Here is a 19,343-nt window from a genome sequence, read left to right as displayed (position 1 = left end):
CCAATCATCTATTAAACTTGCACTAATGAAAAATGTAAAAAAAATATTTCCAATAAAATAAAATGACCAAAATACCCCTAAAATTTCAAGGGGTATTTTGGTCATTAAATTTTATGGAAAAAATATTTGTAATACTTTTTTTATAGGTGCACCCTAATGAGAAAATGGCACGTACCAAATTTCATATTCATATAAATTGTATGAAAAAAACTAAAAATAAAATACTTTGAAACGTCGGATCTAAGATCAAACAGTGAGTGACTCTCTTGATCAAAATTGGATGACTGAATGGTAGGGGAGGATAGTTCTTATATGTTGTAGGGAAGTATAGAAACATTTCCCTATATTTAAAACATGAACTCTTTGTTAAGAATCAACGCCACCGATTACGGTTATATATTTAAAACATGGGTGCAGTTGACATAAAGATGCATCCGTAGGTGTAGAGGTAAGGTGCACCTTCAAATTTTATATATAATTTTGATGTAAAATGTTTTTAAGATTATCTCAAAATCTAATTTTATATCTAATTATAAAATTTTAAAGTTAAAAAATAGCTAAAATCAAGTAGATCTATAAACATATGAAAATCTTGAAAATGGACAGTGTAGATAATATGTTGTAAAATGCACTATCTCTGAGATTTAAAATATTTTTTAATTTTCATAGTCACACATCTCAATGTCGAGATGATCAATCAAAGGGTTTTTCAACATTAAAACTACCTTTTCCGATGGATTATTGGGGGGCATATGTAGTTCTACATAATAAGGTAGCATCTTCATATAAACTTTTTCCTTAAAACATTTGAGGAAAGTATTGTTTAGGGGCCCCCTTACAAAAATTATTGAAGGCGTAAAATGATCCCAAGTAGCATTCGAGGATTTTCTTTTTCATTTTCGTTTCACATGTACCTTCTAAAAAAAATGTCAAAAATTTCCAAAATACCATTGTTTAGGATTTGAAAACCTAATAATAAGAGGCATTTAAGTATGGGTGCAGTTTGTATAGAACCTAGGCTCTAAACAATCCAATTAGAGCCTACCTTCAGATAGTCGAGAAATGCGATTTTAATACTAGAAATCTTTGTGATAGCCTTCAAACATATTTTTATCTTTATTTATAAAATTTAAAGCTTCAAAAATAATGTAGATCGACATATCTATAAAAACTTAAAAATCTTGAAAATTGACGGTCCAAAAATATATTAGAAAATATACTATTTCCAAAACTTGAAATCTATTTTTTTCTCATGTCCATACATCTTCATGTCAAGACGATTAATTTGAGGATATTTGAGCATCAAAACAACATCTTCTAGTGAAAATTTTGAGATAGGCTCAAATTTGATTGTTTAGAGCCTCGGCTCTGTATAAACTTTTCCCTTTAAGCCCCCTAAGATGCCCGTATACAATGATGAAAATGGCATTAGATCATTTTCCATGGAACATAATTTCCAGGGTTAGTAATGAGGGAGGCCTTCAAACACTCTTATACAGGGACTATTCCTATTTGCTTTATGCTTAGCTCAACAATCCTAATAGGACGAACGCAATGTCCAAGGTTAATAATGGGAACCAACTAAGCTTATTTTTATCATTTTTGGATTCTAGTGCCAAGTAAAATAAATACCCCTAATTGTTCCCAATAGGGCACCTGAACAATGTTTTTTTTATATTTATAACTATGAACAACTAGGTGTTCATCATTTTGTTTAGGCCTCTTGGGTGTCAAATTGTTGAAATGTCCTTGAATGTTCATTATTCCTAACTTGGCCATTTCAGCACTTTTTTTTTTTTGAGGAGGTACTTGTATAAAATGTAAATGAGTTTCACCAGTGTTTCAAAAATTGTAGTAACCATGCAAACTGACATTCTGAAAATCCAATCTTGACTTTGAACCAACATCCAAATCAGCCATAGGATTGATTCTCTCATGTGATAAATAGTCCAAATAATTAAATAATATTCTTAATTATGAAAAAATATTTGATAAGGGTGATTCAACCAACCCGAATCGCCTAGTTCCCAGATATACTCGCCAGGTTCTTTCATGGAAACTAAAGAGTCCATAAAATTGTTACAAATTCCCAATCATATCTAACGATTTTCTACCTAGATTGGCAATTTGTTTAATCATTTCTTTCAAAATTGGCCAAGGGATGTTCATGTAGACATTGGACAAGCTATATTTAACATATCCTAGACTCAGTTAAGTGCATTCTGCAATATCCAATGATTCCAAGGGAATATTAAGTTTTAATTAATTCCATAAATTTGTTCTCTTTCTTTGTTTTTGTTTTTTTGTTTGGGGGGTGGGGAAGTGTTTCCATTTGTTGGCTTTTACAAGTACTTAGTTATATTTAAAATATACCTACACATATCTAAGGGAAAAGTTACAGAGCGAAGCTCGATAAAGAAGCAATAAAGATCTACCCTTGTCCTTAACAAACAAGATTCCCCTAAAATATCCTTTGAGCCATTCCATATTGTGGTGCCCTCTTCTAAACCCACTTCTAGAAGGCTTTCAACTCCCACAGGCACAAAGAATACATGTTTGCATATGTACGTTGAAATATTCATTGCAATGGCAAATAAAATTAAGGAAAAGTATTTGTATTAGGACATCATTGTGTAAAAAGAAATCTAGGTATTTAATGGAGCCTTCCTTACAAGTTGGCTTGCGTATGGAAAGTATAGAAGTTTATTGAGTTTTAAAAATCAATCACTTTATAAAATGGGTCTTTCTATTGTTAATACCTTATGAAATTCTATAGGTTCTATTTAGAAAAGAGAGTGAAATGTCAGAATACATTAGTTGCTTGTTTCTATGATCTCAAATTAAAGCCCACCTCAAAAAAAAAAGAAAAAAAAAAGAAAAGGGCACACATGTCGAACCTTTGTGTAGAATTGAGGATCTGCTTCATCAAACCCTTGAAAAGTGGTATGGATTTATTTTATGAACATAATTTTACAATATCAAATTCTTCAAATTTAAATTAATAAAATAAAATAAAATTATAATTATAATTATGAATTAAATTTTATTAGTGGTCAATATCATTAATTAATGGTAAATTTTTATATAGGGCCGAAGCTCTAAACAATCAAATTAGATCTTGCCTCAAAAATTTCACTAGAAGAGGTTGTTTTGATGTCCAAATATCCTTAAATTGATTCTCTCTATATCAAGATGCATTGACATGAGAAAAAAATGGATTTCAAGTTTTGAAAATAGTGCATCTTGTAACGTACTTTTGGATCATCAATTTTCAAGATTTTCAAGTTTTCATAGATATACTCGATCTACACTATTTTGAAGCTTTAAATTTTTATAATTAAAGATGAAAATATATTTTAAGGCTATCAAATAGGTTTCCAGTATTGAAACTATATTTGTTGACACTATTTGAAGGTGTGCTTTACTTTGATTGTTTAGAGCTGAGGTTCTAAACAAACCGCACCCTAATAATATTATTTGTAATAATAAAAATGTCCTTACTCATTTTAACAACATGGATTAAAAGAAGGGGCAAATAAAGTAATTTGATTGGTTCACGTCCCTTTCTAAGATCTGATAAAGAAGAGGCAAATAAAGAAGGGGCAAATAAAGTAATAAAATTTCATGAGGAGTTTACTATATAAAAAGCCATTTATAATTTATAAGATCTGATAAAGCAATGGGTTAATAGCTAGGAAAGAGGGTTGCTTACAAACAAGCAAAGGCAGAAGAAGTCTATAGAAAGAGGTGTAGAGACATAGGTTAGTGCATGGGCATGATGGAGTCTTAGAGATGGGGACTGGGAATAGGAATAAGAGTGGAGGCAACTGAGTTCTAGAGAGAGTGGGTAAGCAGGCCCATCAACAATCAAAGCTTCTACATATTTTTCAACGTGGTATCAAAGTTGGCACACTAATGGGTCAATTGGAAACCCCGTATACCCCAAAACGGTTTTTAGTTATACCTGTTTCTGTTGATTCTAGTATATATAAAAGCTGGTTTTGAGCACAATGCTGTTTGGCTGGCTACAGAAAGAATTTAGAATATATATAAGCTGGTAAGTTACCCTCTTTGGCACCATGAAGATGAAAACTAGTTTTTGGTTGTTTTCTGTTAATGCAGCCTGGCCGTGGATTCTTAAAGTTGATGATTATGTGGTAATACATGGTCAGTTAAAATTATTTTTTGGGAATTAGTTATTCATCATATAATAAATAAATTAGACGGTTCGGATTTTAATAATCTCCCTCTCTCTCTCTCTCTAACCATTCTAATCCTTGCACAATAAAAATTGTCTATATAGCTTTGGAAATCATGATCCAAATTATGGATGCTTAGGTTCACTGAAGCATATTTAGTTCGCTGAACTTGATGTTACGATTTTATCCATGTGTTGCGATATTTTTTACTTCACATTTGTTAGATCCTAAATGTTGGCACTAAACTAAAACATCCATGTGTTGTGCCTATACCTTCTCATTTGTTATTGGCAAATGATGAAACTTCCTCACTTAAAAATGGTTCATAAGAGAGGCAAGAGTAATTCTAGACAAAGATCTTGAAGGACATCAAAGGAAATTAACATATGAAGTATGCCGGTAAATCTAAAAAAAAACCTATTCTCCTCCATCATCTCAGTGAGATCATAGTGAGGCAAGTCCAACCATCATCTCTCTCCTATTCTACAATTTTAATGGAAAAACAGGAAGGGAAAGAAAACTTTCAAGAGGGAAGGAGTATAAAAGTGCTAATCCACTCATGAAAGTCTAATACATGACATTACAAAAACCAGGTCCATAAAGTGCATAGGTGGTAGGACGTTACTGAACTTCCTTGCAGCTGCCTCATTTCCTTGAATATATTCCTCCCAACCCAATCCAGATACCTTCCTTGTACCTCCATCGAAGTGGAAACCAGGTCGATGAAGGAGCTGTTTAACATTTCTAGACACAACCTTCAACCATTTAACCCTAGATTTGAGTCTTTCTTTGGTGAACATAGGCCTGTATGCTTTACGCATAACATGAACTATTCCTATCTAGTCCTTCTTTTTAAGGCTCATAGCACCCACTTCAACCATGGTTTTGAACATGAGTTTGTCATGTCCAAGAGTCCAATTGATATGCCTGTAAACGTCGCCACTTGGTAGAGTATTTGGGATAGATTTTTAATAGTATTTCATGTCAAATAACATAGAACAACGATTATAGTACATGCAATACATGTTCAAAACCTGTAACAATCAATGAAATAAATTACTATTTCATTCGCGCCTATTTCATACAAAACACGTCAAAAGTCCATATGGAAATAAGGAGAGTTAGTTTGCACCAACATCTAGTTTAGCTTAGAGAAGTAATGCAAAATAATTCATATTAGAAGAAAATACAATATGATAACACACATATGCATATAAGTAATGCAAGTCTGAATTTTACTTTGCATTTGTGAAATTTCACTGTATGGTTGAAAGGAGATTTGAGAAACGAATTAGAAAATTTTAATGTGATGGAGGTGGTGAATTTTCTAAGAAAGAATTCATTGCTGATCTTACTGAAAATGGAATTGTGCAACAAATATCATGTCTGGGAACTCCTGAACAAAATTGAATAGCTGAAAGGAAACATAGAAATGTTGTAGAAATAAGTCTTGCAATGATGTTTCATGCAAGAATTCCTTAGCGGTTTTGGGTTGAAGCATTCCATACCACAGTCTTTGTAATAAATATGCTTCCCTCGGCTAATTTGCAAATGTATTCATCATATTCTTTGTTGTTTGATAGCCTACTAGACTATTCGACCCTTGTTTTTCTATGTGTATTTTTGGGTTATAGTATCCAGCATAAGGGTTACATATGTCTGCATCCACCCACAGGACGAGTCTATATCTTTAGATATGTATTTGATAAAAATATATGTCCTTATGTTAAGCTAAATTCTTTGTTTAGTGCTCAGGTTCAGAGGGAGTTGTCCACTTATGCAGAATGGTTAGAATATTATGAGCTTGACACACATACTCATTCATCTTTTGATTCATCACCTCTATATAAATTACCCATATGATTTACGCTTGATGTATCTGGTCCCTTAGGTCTTATTTTGCCCATCACAAATGATAGCTCTCCAACTTTTCTTATAAAAAAAGATGTCATCATTGCAACACCAAGCCAAAATACCCAAGATGATGCAACACACAATCATGGCGATGGAAAATGTTGTTATTCAAGAATAACCAATCTAACTTTTTACCTACCTTTGAGCATTTTCGTCATCACATGGTCACAAGATCTCAAGATGATACTCGAAGACCTCAGATTCTCCTGTTCATGGTAGCAATCTCAAGTGCTCCTATTATTGAAGCTATCCCTTCTGAACAAAAAAACCATTAAGTCTGCCTTGGGTCATCTAGGTTAACATCGTGCAATGGAAGAGGAAATTAAAGCCCTACATGTTAACTTAACTTGGGAGCTAGTATCACATCTTCCAAGTATAAATAGTGTTGGTTGTTGTTGGGTCTATAAGACTAAATTAAAGTCTGATGGTAGTCTAGAGAGAATTAAAGCTAGATTAGTTGCTAAGTGATACAATCAGGTTGCTGGAATTGATTTCTCTGAAACATTCAGTCCTATTATTAATCCTGACAGTATTCAAAGTGTACTCACCATAGCTATTGTGTGCCACTGGCCTATCAAACAACTTGATGTGAAAAATGTTTTCATGTATAGCTTTCTTAAGGAGCATGAATTTCTGGAACAACGTCTTGGATTTGTGAGTTCAAAATATCCAAATCATAACTGCAAATTAAAAAGAACTTTTTATGGCCTCAAGCATACACCGCAGGCCTAATTTGATCGATTTAATGCCTATTTATTATCATTGGGGTTTTATTGCAGCATACCTGATTCATCTCTATTTGTTTGTCGCACTACTAAAAACAATATTATCATTCTCCTTTATGTTAATATTATTGTTACTGGTGATAATTTAGATCTTTTAGAGTCGTTCATTTCCCAACTTGGAAGATAATTTGCAATGAAAGATCTTGGTCCTCTTCACTACTTTCTTGGCATAGAGGTATCTTATTTTTCAGGTTGAATTTTCTATTGCAAAGCAAATATACATGGGAACTTCTTGATTGTATTCAGATGCTCAGTGCTAAACCTATTTCCACACCAATGGCACTGAAGAATAATATTCATGAGAATTCTGATCTATTTCCCGATCCATCCCTTTATCGGAGCATTGTTGGTGCATTCCAATGCATTACCATAGCACGACCTGACCTTTCCCATTGTGTTAGTATAATATGTCAATTTATGCATGCCCCTACAATTGCACATTTTCAGGCAGTGAAGTGGATTCTTTGTTATCTCAGTGGTATACAGTCTTGTGGTATAAGAATCTTATTTGATAGTTCCCCTGAGTTATTTGTTTTCTCTAATGTAGATTGGGTTGGGTGTCAAAATAATCACCGTTCAGCCACTTGTTTTTGTCATATCTTGGTTCCAATTGCATATCTTGGAGTGCTAAGAAACAATCAACTGTGACTCGTTCTAGTGCTGAAGCAGAATACCGATCTATGGCATCCACTGTTGTAAAATTGATATGGCTTCCTTTTATTCTTCACGATATTGGGGTGCCTCTTCCTCAGCCACTAACACTTTTTTATGACAATATTAGTGCTTTTTACATGACAATCCTGTTTTTTATGCCCTGACAAAGCACATTGCGTTAGACTATCATTTTATGCGTGAAAAAGTTGCTATTGGATTACTTATCACTCGCTTTGTTTCCTGTCGTAATCAAGTGGTTGATATCATCACCAAGCCTTTCCACGAGATCTTTTTTGAGGTCTTTGCTTTAAACTCGGGCTTCAAATGCCTCCTCAACCGAGTTTGAGGGGTAGTAATAGAAACAAAATTCAACTAAGATAGGAAAGTGGATTGCTCTTTCCTTTTGAGAAGTATGCAACAAGATAAGAAAGTGCATATTGCATGTCACAAGATAGGAAAGTGTCTATCACAACATTGTATTATTATTATATATAGCGTCTGTGTTTCCAAGTAATGGCTCATGTTCCAAAAGGTGAAATTTTTCAATTAGAACAAAGTAGAGGAGATATTGAAGGAAAATTTTCGAATTCCATAAGCCTAAGGTCGAGCTTCTCCCAATCTTAGGACAATGATGCAAATAAATTTTTTACTTGGAACAAAGTAGATAAGATAATGAAGGAAAATTTTCAAATTCTATAAGCTTGAGGCCGAGGTTCTCCCAGTCCTAGGAGAATGATGCAAATAAAAGATCGGGGTTTTTTATTTTTTATTTCTATATTTTCTTGATTTTAGATTTCGAATTATTTAGGTTTTTATTTTATTTAGGATTATTTTTTGTATTGTTTTGTTGTAGATATTTGATAGGTATAAAGGATATTTATTTACAATGCAAATCGGAGAGATTTTCGAATGAAAATCCCTCAGATCTGATATTGTAAACTCAATTTTTAAAAGTGATAGAAAGTGATCGTCAATCGAATTGTAATTTAAGGCTAGATATACTTTGGCCTCAGATTAGAATTTGATTAACCCCAACTCTCTATCACTTTTAATAATTGAGTTTGTAGTGTCAGATATGAGGGATTTTCATTCGAAAATCTCTTCGATTTGCATAGTAAACAGTTTGGCACCCACCATAGAGTAACTCGAGCTAGATCTGAGCACGAAATACCTATTTTTATTCATTATTTTCTGTTTCCTCTTAAAAATAAAAAACTTGGATTTTTTTGGAGCATCTCCGGGATTGCAACAATGTGTTAGGCCAAGTAGTCGCGCACATCCACGCGCTTGGTCTTGCTAGTCTTCATACCTAAGCGTATTTTCTCTCCTAACTGTTGTGCTTCCTTGCACCATCCGTTAGACATTATTTTTTATTTTTTTTTGAACTTCTCCATTCTGATGGGAACAATTAAAAAAAAAAAAATATGTTGCCGTTTCACAAGAGAGCATCGTTTTTTATTTTTGGGTTTTTGTAAGGCTTCTAAAGAAAGATTTGAGGAATTTTTTTTTTTTTTTTCTGTTCTTTAATGATAAACTTATCTTGTTCCTTTCGTAGATTGTCAAATAATACCATATTGAATTAGCGTAAGGTCTCTTCTTAGCATGGTGAATTAGCAGTAGTGTGAGTGTCTGAAATTTTTCTTCGTGTCAAAATTGGATCATATTCAAGTTTGTTATTTTGTTGAAATCCCTTATCAAAACAAATCTCATCGGAGACTTTCACTAGGAAACTTTTTGGAGAAGCATAGCAATCTCATCATCTCACCTTCTCGTTTTTTTGCTTATTGGATTTCTTTTTGCTTTTTTGCTTCTTGCTTTTTACTCTTGGTTCAAAGGAAAAGAGAATTGGGGAACACAAGATTATCGTCATAAGGCTTTATTGTGATCTTTTGCTCATGGTCATCACGCCTTTCTATCCATCTTATAAAAAACTTGTTAACTTGTTATTATCTTGCTAAAGTAATAAGGCTTTCAATCATCTTCTTTTTCTTCTTTCCTAAAAAGAGGTTATGTTAAATACTCACACGAAGCATAACATAGTTTTTTTTTATTTAAAAAAAACACTTTTTCTTGAAAAAAAATAAATAAGCCCTCCTCGCCTTAAAAACTAAACTAAATGAAAAACGAATTTTCTTTAAAAGAGGAACAAAAAAAATTTGAGGCCATTTCAGTTTTCAGAAAAAAAAAAAGAAAAAGTTCTTTCTTTAAATAAGAAAAGAAATTTTTTTAAGAAGTTTTCTTTCTTTCAAAAAATAAAATAAAATAAAATAAAAACAAATCTTTTTAGGCCTCTTTGTTGAAAAAAAAGATTATTGATATGAAAAAATAGTTTTTTTTTTTTTAGGGCCATTCTATCTCCGAAAAAAAACAAAAGTGGGTGTTTAAGGTTATCTTTCTTATTAAAAAGAAAGAAAAAAAAATGCATCTTTAGCCATTTTCATTTAAAAATTAATAAAAATCATTTTTCTGAAAAATAAAATTTCTCTTAAGGCCATGTTGCTGTTTTTTTTTTTTTTTTAAATTTAACGGCTTTCTCATTTTCTAAAGGAAAGTTTGCTTTGCAAAGAAAAATAAAAAATAAAATTAGGGCTTATTTTGTTTCAAAAAACAACAAATCACTTTTGATACAAAAGTTCCTTTTTTAAAACCACTTCATTTAAAAAAAAAAAAAAAACAAAATAGAATCTTCACTTTAAAAATAAAAAATCACCTCTGTGGCCTCTCCATCTTTTCAAAAAAAGAAAAGAAAAAAAAAGCATTGTAAAAAAAACAAAAAAAAAAAAAAAAAATCTCTTTCATGTCTTTTGTTGTAATTGGTCATTTGCCGCTTCGTGATCTTTTTGTAAAGTAAAAGGGGTTTCAAAAAAAAAATCCAGGGTGACTTGAACTCTCTCTCAAATCCAGGGTGAGTTGCATAAGCTTCTCATGGTTCCATGTTTATTAACTACATACCTTCTTAGGGGTTGCTTACCCCTGCACCTTCACTGTGCTATAGATCGTTGCACTCCAACTCAAAGTGCACCTCACTTGACACGATTTGTGTCAAGTGCTCACATTTCTTGCATTGCGTGCTCCTTAACACACTACTACACACAACGGACCTGGGAAACTAAGGAAACTAATAATTTTTTCTCGAAAACTCCCAAAATCCGGCATTAACTGTCATAAGGGGAACCTAGCTTTGTGAGCCAAGGTTGTTGAGATTCACGTAACTTTAATAGTGAGAGCTCCTCCGTAATCCTTGGCCTCAAAGCAACTCCACATACAATAGGACGTAGCAGATTCCCTTAACAGGTGGTCAGGACCTACGTGGGGACCCACTCAACCTAGCTGCATTTCTATAGTTAGGAACCCACTCAGATCCAACCTACCCATTGTTTAGGGCAAAGTTTTCGAGTGCGTTGTTTGCTTATCTGAGTTGATTAATTTTAAATCTTAGTCCAGATCCACTTCTGGTCTGAGCTGAAATCTTTTGGGTCCAAGTCCAAGCTTGTGCGTAGCCTAGTCCAGGTCAGAACCAAGTTCACACCTAGGTCCGAATCTAGGCCCCCTTTTGGTCCAATCCAAGACTCGTGCCTAATCCAACTTTGATCCAGTTCGTGTCAACACCCGGTTAGATATCCAACCCTTCTAGGTTCAAGCCTAAGCATATGCCCAGCCTAGACCAGGTCTAAACCGAGTTTATACCCAAGTCCAAACCTAGGCCCTCTCGGTCCGAGCTAAGACTCGTAGCCATCTAGATTCGATCTCAATCTAGGTTTAAGTATATAGTTGTCTCTAGAACTAGATTAGGTTCGTCTTAGCTCAAGTTCAAATCGAAACCCATCGAGTCTAGCAAGATCCATCCAGTCTGGTCTTAGCTTAAGTCTAGATATAGAGTTGCTCCTAGAACTAGACTAGGTTCACCTTAGTTCAGGGTCCAAACCTAAGCTCATTGAGTCTAAACCCAAGTCTTTCTAAGTTTGGGTTAGGACCCACGGCCAATTAAACCCAACTCTTGAATTAGGTCCAAACCAGGTTTTGACTTCCAGTCTATCCATATGCCCAAACAAGGCTCACCCTTAGTCTAAGCCTCAGTTTAACATATACTCAATCTAGGTCTAGCCATGTTTGGGTATTAGTCCAACTAGGTCCATTTAGGCTCAAGTCAAAGTCTAGCCTATGTTCATCTCCAAGCTAAGTCCAACCTTTCTAGTTTAACACAAGTCTAGGAATCATGGCCTAGAATCAAAGCAGCGCAAGGTCCAACCCTATGGCTTCAGCCTAGTCTAGATTCAAGGAACCTAGTCAGTCTAAGAGGCACTGTTCCAGTGCTCCCTCACAAATCCATAGCACTCGTGTTAGTGAGCCGAGTCTCAACCCACATGGAATCATACTTAGGGTCCAAGCCGCCCTCAGGGCTATCATTTGGAAGCTTCGAGCCAGCAGGTTAATAGGGTCCATAATACTCTGAACAGTCAAGGGGTTAAGCAGGGGGCAATCCCCCAAGACATGGGGGTTAGCCTTACATCCAGTCAACATACCAAAGGTAAGGCCTCGACCCAAATCTCTAAGTCAGTCAATCCCATCTAGGTTAACCTCGAAGTTCAATTAGCGGCTCAACGTTCTAGTCTTAGTAATCTGCCAGTTAGGAGCAAGTTGGTTCACACATCACCAGTAAAAGTTAGAATTTTGACCTAACCAGGTATTAAGGCAATCTCAAGGTACATGCATACTTTCAAGACCTGTTGAACCGAGGGTGCACCATCCCGTGTAATTAATCAGAAGCTCAAGATATAAGCCATGCCTAACTTGTTGGCTCAAACCAGGATAACCTTAGGGGTGCTAGCATGCCAGTTCAATCAACTCGGGGCCATGAGTTTAACTCTAGTAATCACTCGAGTCTAGGATTGCCTCGATGGTAGACTCCATCTAGTAGTAGTTATGGCCGCGCTTCACTCTTCCAGTCCAGTGCTAAGGCAAAAGAATATCCTAACCTAAGAATAGATCATCCAGTCATGGTCAGGGATATGCAGACCTCATTGCCCAAGGTTAGAGATCTAGTCATCATAACAGCTCGAGTCGTCCATCCCAGTCAAGTGGTGATCCTATCTTGTAGGTCTTATTAGGTGGCCATGTAGTCCAAACTCCGAGCGACGAGTCAGCTCTGGTCCAATTCAACTCGGGTGAGTCTATAGGCCGACAGCTGGCAAGTTCAACACAGTCCCTAGGCTCAATCCTTGGGGCAACCTGCTACATGGGCCCAACAGCCAGTTTATGCAAGCCATATACCACAAACTCATGTTCAACAGACCATACAACAAAGCCAGGTCACTGTTATACCAACGACCCAATTCACCAAGATGAAATCCCTCCAAGACTCTTTAGAGATGATGGAAATAAGATATTTCTCAACTCCTAACGCCTATGTACAAGAAATTCTAGGACACCTAGAAGATTTACCAGTAGGATTTATAATACCACAATTTAGAAACAAATTTTATAGGAAAAATGATCTTGAGGCACATATCAGTGCTCACATGTTAATGGTCCATACACTGCGAGACCTACCCAACCAACTTAAGGTCATGTTCTCACATAGCTTATCAGAAGAGCCCCTGATGTGGAACTAAAAGTTCATGAAGGATAACCCTCAAGCAACTTTTGATGAAATCTTTAGGCAATTTTCCTCCCGCTATTGTGGGGGAAGACCAAGACCTGTCACCTTTGATGAGTTAACATCCACCAATTAAACGTCGTGCGAGTCTCCTTCTGACTTTATGACAAGATTCAGAGAGTTGCTGAAACTCCACTCCTTGAATCTATGAAGGTAGGGATGACATTAGAGGACATGACCTTGGAATATATCGTATTCTTAAGCAAGGGGACAATCCCTTATTCGTTTGATGCTATGCATGAAAGATATCGCGATATGAGCGAGCCAAGGAGGATGAGACCAGAGTCTTTCATAACTTAATGATAGTTGACCTTCCATAAGAAGGAGATGAGAATGATGACTCGACCGGTGAGGAACCGTCTCAAGAAGGAGAGGTGAACTTGATCCGAGTGAAATTGATCGAGAAAAGTGACCCAGGCACGAGAAGAGTCTAAAACTTACTCTACAGCATGGAGGATGTAGACATCCATGCCAAGAGAATTCACTCCCATTGACGATCCTTCTAACTCGTTGTTCCAAGTGAATGTGATATAAGATGACCCACACATGTGGGATGGTGAATTAAACTCTCAAGGGATCCGAGATGAGCCCGAGCATAAGCTCGGTCAAGGCTCCAAAACTAGTGATTCTTGTAATCACAGAGACATGGATAGTTTGAGGATAGGAATAACGAGGAAATAAAAGAACAAATCTTTGAAGAGAAATTATCACCCCGAGAAACCAAACCACTAAGGCAAGATGACATTCTAAAGGTTTTCAGGGGACCTCTCGAACCTCCTTCACAAGATTTCTTGAATGACCCACCAATCTGGGATGAAGGGTTGGATCCAACCATGTTACCTCCTCAAGTGGTAAACTCTCTTGAAGTCGTTAATAACATGGGCACTATCCTGATTACTAGGGAACCCCAAGATCAAGAGACCTCATCTAATGATGAACAAGCAATTGTTGATTCAAAAGACTCTGCAGAGGCAGTCCTATCAAATCATTCAATGGGGGCACCCACATTAGATATTGAAAACATAACAGGGGCAATTAATGAAGTTGAACCCCTATTCGTTAACTTCCAACATGCCATAGGGCCATCCAATGTTAACTCAGTCACTCTTCTTGTACGAGAGTCTCACCTTGACTCAAGCACTGAAAAGGAGCCTACCATGAAGTTAACTTTCGAAAAGCAATACAAATCCTGGAATGAAAAAGATAATCGAAAAGGAGTTGGGTGATCACTCACCTCTTGCAAATAACCAAATGGGGCATTCATGCCTCATACTTCACAAGGTATTAACGCCTACTGAGTAATATAAATTATCGTATTAACGGGGAAAACCAAATAAGCTTCCATCAAAAGATTGAGGTATTAGGAAACTGAGAGTGTTTCTTAGTCTGAAAATCAAAGTTTAGGTAGGGACATTCAAAGGATAGGTCCAATGGGGATTCGATGACCATTGTCAAAGAGATATTGGATGCCAACCTGAGGCAAGGGAAATCAGAAGATAAGGAGAATGGAAAGATGATCGAATTCCTACATGATCTTTGGACAAATTACTATAAAAAATGAAAAAAAAAAAGAAAGAGGGCAACATTGATTCTTCTTCTTCCTCCGCCTCATCTTCATTCGTCATCGTCTTCTTCTTCTTCTTCCAAAAAAAAAAAAAAAAAAATCGTTGGGCTGAAAATCTAAAATGAGCTCCAAGCGTTGGAAAAAAACAAGGTAACGGGGTTGAACACCTGAAAGAGACCTGGGGCAAAGAAAAATAAATAAAAAAGGAATCTGCTGGGCTGAAAATCCAAAAGGAACCAAGTGTTAGAAAAAAAGCTATCAGGCTAAACACCCAAAAGGGGCCCTAGGGCGACAAAAACAAGAAAAATAAAAAGAAGAAAGTCATGTCTCTTCTGTAAAATCCTTTTCTCTCTAAACATCTTCACCTCCCTCGTCTTGAGTCCAAATGGCATCAAAAGAAAAATCAACAAGCATTAGTCTGATCAAACATGGTTAAGGACCTTGATCATCTAAACTTTGAAAGATATGTGGTGGAGGAACGAAATTAGAAATTCAAAGATATTATGAGCACTCAGGGGTAGTATCCTGTATTTTTCAAGACTCTGTGTTTGCTTGAAAACTCTGGAGAACTCTCCTTTGAATTGAAATACAAAAGTTGAGATTGGAAGATGAAGGAATACTTGATGATTCCTCATCCTGAAGATCCCGGCAAGAACCCAACAAGCTCATACAAGGGTCCACCAAAGAGGTCATAAGTGGTTAAACTGTAAGACCCACATTTTAAAAAGGAAAAAATTGAAAATTTCATTTCAAAACTTTTCCTTTTAAAAATACTCCTTGGTGGCACAAGCCTAAACTGTTAACCAATTTCAAAAGAAAAATGTTTTATTCAAAAAAAAAAATTATTCTCCTTGGTGACACGAGCTTAAACTACCAACCAATTTCAAAAGAAAAGTCCTAAAAAATAAAAGGTCCAAAAAATTGCTTCTTGGTGGCACGAGCCTAAACTACCGACCAAAATCTAGTTTAGAAAAGGTTTAGCCCTGTATTACGTAAAAAGTCGGGTGTATCCATCTAACCTCGTATGATGCTAAAAGTCAGGTGTATCCAGAAAACATCTAGCCCTGTGTGATGTAAAAGGTCGGGTATATCAGTCTAACCCCGTATGACATAAAAGGTCGGGTACGTCTGTCTAACCCCGTATGACATAAAAGGTAGGGTAGGGTGTATCCGTCTAACCCCGTATGACGTTAAAGGTCGGGTGTATTAAGTAAATGTCTAGCCCTGTATGACATAAAAGGTTGGGTATATCTGTTTAACCCTGTACGATGTAAAAGGTCAGGTGTATCCGTCCATCACTGCATGATGTTAAACTACTTAGAGGGCTCTATAGTTGCAGGAACTAAAACTACTTACTAAAATTTTGTCATTGAAAATATCTTTCTTTTTCAAAAATTTCCCTTCTATGTCTTGTATTTTCAAAAACTTTAATTTTTTGGTTAAAATCATGACCTGTCCAAGGTTTGGGTTCTATTTCAAACCGCTCCCAATTTTTAAAAACTTCTAAAATATCTTTTAAAATGAATGAGCTTGGACACTCGTACATGATGATTATCGCATCGCCGCCTCATCTCGCTTTTCAGATTTGACCGAGAAACATTTTCCCATTAGGTAAAGCCTTTTAAATCTTAGGAAACCCTAAAGAAAATAAAGGAAAATGCCAGGTTTAAATCAAGGGAAATGCCAGAAAATCCAACTCGAGTTCAAAGCTTGAATAAATCATCGGAACATCTCACGCCAAAGCCCTAGAATGAAAATGCCCTTGGTGGGTGAGTGGGGAGTGTAATGTCTTGGACATATAGTTGGTGTGCCATTTGACCACGAAACGTTAGGACGAAATTTAAAATGTTTACAATGTTTACTTCTTTGCCACCCACTTGTCCCTCGAAGGACATGGAGTGCCAAAAAGGGGCAATTGTAAACACCCAATTTTGAAACTGCTAAATTTCATGGTTTTCTTGAAACCCTTAGGGCTACACTATTTCAATAGACCTTTAAACCGTAGACCACTGCAGTCCATAATCCCCATCCTGTGATATAGTGTCCTAGTAGTTCTAGTGATTTTTGTACTTATTCGCTTACACTCTATTTTCAATCTTTAAAAATATAATGGGGCTACCGTTTTAGGGAGAGAGAAAAAATGTAGGAAAAATTAGAGAACATGTGAGTTAATAAACAAGAGAGAGCTAGAGAGGAAGCCTAGATCTAGAGAAGCAACTTAGAAGTCCTAGCCCCTGAAAACAACTTTTAGCTTAAATCGACAAAACTCTAGTTCAACCAAGCCAATGCTTGATCAAGTTTGAAGAGAGAACAATAGAGGACACATGGTTTAATCACAGCCGTGGTTAGGATATGAGCGAGGCCTCAAAGCCTTGGGTGCTTCGGGCTAACTGGCCCAGCCATGTATTTTTTTCATCATCTTTTCCTCTTATTTTTCAGTTAGTTTTGTTAAATTTATGATTTTATTTGCTTTTCATTCAATCTTTCGTTCTTTTGGATCGATGCTGGCTCTACCACTGATCTGAGAGCATATCTGCTCATTTATAAGTAGATTTAACCTCATATTAGAATTTGATTGACCTACTCTCTATCACTAAAAAAAATTCAACTTGTGATTCTGATCTTATCGATTCTCATTTTGAGATCGTCCCAATCTGCATCGTAAACAATATTTATTTTAGAATTTTAGGAATTATCTTTTAGATAGAGAAAAATAGGAAGGGTTATCTTCTCTAATATTTAGAAAGTCAATCTTTTAGTTAGAAAGTCAATCTTTTGATAAATATGTAGTTAGAAAGAGTATCTTTTGTAGGAAAGAAAGGAGTTTTAGAAGGAGAGATAAATATGTATTTATTTTATTATTTCAGTTGTATTGAAAGGGGAAAAGTCCCTCATTGTGAAGATTAGATATTAAAAATTAGTAAAGTTGATATTGTGAAAAAATCTTTTTGGGATAAATTCTTTTGCAGACCTTGAGAGATGATATATTCTATCAACCCGTCTTATTTTATATTTTTATTTTTTCTCCCTGCATCACATTGTAAGAGATCTTTCCATGTAATAACATAAAAGGGACTCTGCAATGATGAAACCAAATACCATAGTTTTTGAAGTCCTCATTGAAAGGAATTATGGAAATTGAAACTATGGTTGGAAAGTCACTTGGTAGGGCAAGGACAATATAGTCAATATAACAGTACCTAGATTTCATATCCAAAATAAGCTCATGGCATGAAAACAACAAAACAGCAAGGCACAAAACACAATCTAAATCATTATCGCATGTGAGGGATATAGACATAATGAAAGTAGCTTGGGATGGTTGGCCATATGCATAAACATGTAGTAAAGTAAAATCAGAGCAAACACACAAGGTATATAAAACAAAATTTTAAGAACTCTTTCCGTAAATTAAACCTTGGGAAAACCCTTATTTATTATAAACTACAAAATCAAAATACAGTGGTCTTTGATCGACGACAATAGCCTTACTAATCGAGCACATCTCTTTTACAATTCAATTGAAATAAAATAAAACGAAAGCAAAGATTAAAATTAATGTGCATGAGTTTAATAATTTATGAGAAGCCGATTCTAAACATCCATCGTGTGAATACCATTGGATATCGCAGAATGCACTAAATTGAGAAGTTAAATAGAGCTTATGCAATGTCCATAGGAATATCCCTTGGCCAATTTTGAAAGCAACAATTAAAAAATTTACAGATCGGGATACGAAATCATTTGAAGGATTGGGAATTTGTCTAATTTATGGACTCTTCAATTTCCATGAAAGAACCAGGGGAGTATATTACGGAACTAAGCGATTCGGGTTGGTTGAATCACCCTTATCATATTTTTTCACAATTAAGATTACTATCTTATTATTTGGACTAGATCTCACATAAGAGAATCAATCCTATAGCAAATTTGGATTGCTGGTTCCAGATCGCACAGCTATTCCATATTTTGAAACACTTGTGAACTTCATATGCATTTTACTCAAGTATCTCAAAAAAAAAAAAAAAAAAAAAAAAAAGGCTTTAAATTTCCCATTTAGCAATATTGATTCGTGAGTCCCTCTTCTTGATCCCTGCAGTGAATCCCGATGGCAAGACACTTTCATCTTGTGAAACCCTGAGCTTGAAAGTGAGGGGGTCCATGTTTATAAAGGCATGGTAGATGTGGGTGAAGTAGGTTGTCTATGGATGATGGGGAACTAACTGATAAGAGTTGGTCCATGAAGGCCAGTAAGCTGCTTTAATGGCCGCCGTAGAAAGGAGGGATTCGTCGGAGAAACATAGGACAAGAATGAGCCCAAAACCCACTCTTCTCCAGCCAGCCATGGTTAAAGTTGCGTGAGGAAGTGCGAGTGTGGGAAAGGTGCTTTATATAGTAAACACATAGAACACAAAAGGCAAAAGTTTATATAGAGCCTAGGCTCTAAACAATCAAATTAAAGCCTACCTAAACAATTTCACTAGAAGAGGTTCTTTTGATGCCAAAATAACTTCAACTTGATCATCTCAACACCAAGATGCATGGGCATGAGAAAAAAATGGATTTTAAGT

The sequence above is a fragment of the Amborella trichopoda genome, chromosome 12, assembly GCF_054954075.1.
Source record: "Amborella trichopoda isolate Santa Cruz 75 chromosome 12, AtrichopodaSantaCruz75HAP2 v2.0, whole genome shotgun sequence".
Lineage (NCBI taxonomy): Eukaryota > Viridiplantae > Streptophyta > Magnoliopsida > Amborellales > Amborellaceae > Amborella > Amborella trichopoda.
Note: the sequence above shows the minus strand (reverse complement) of the source record.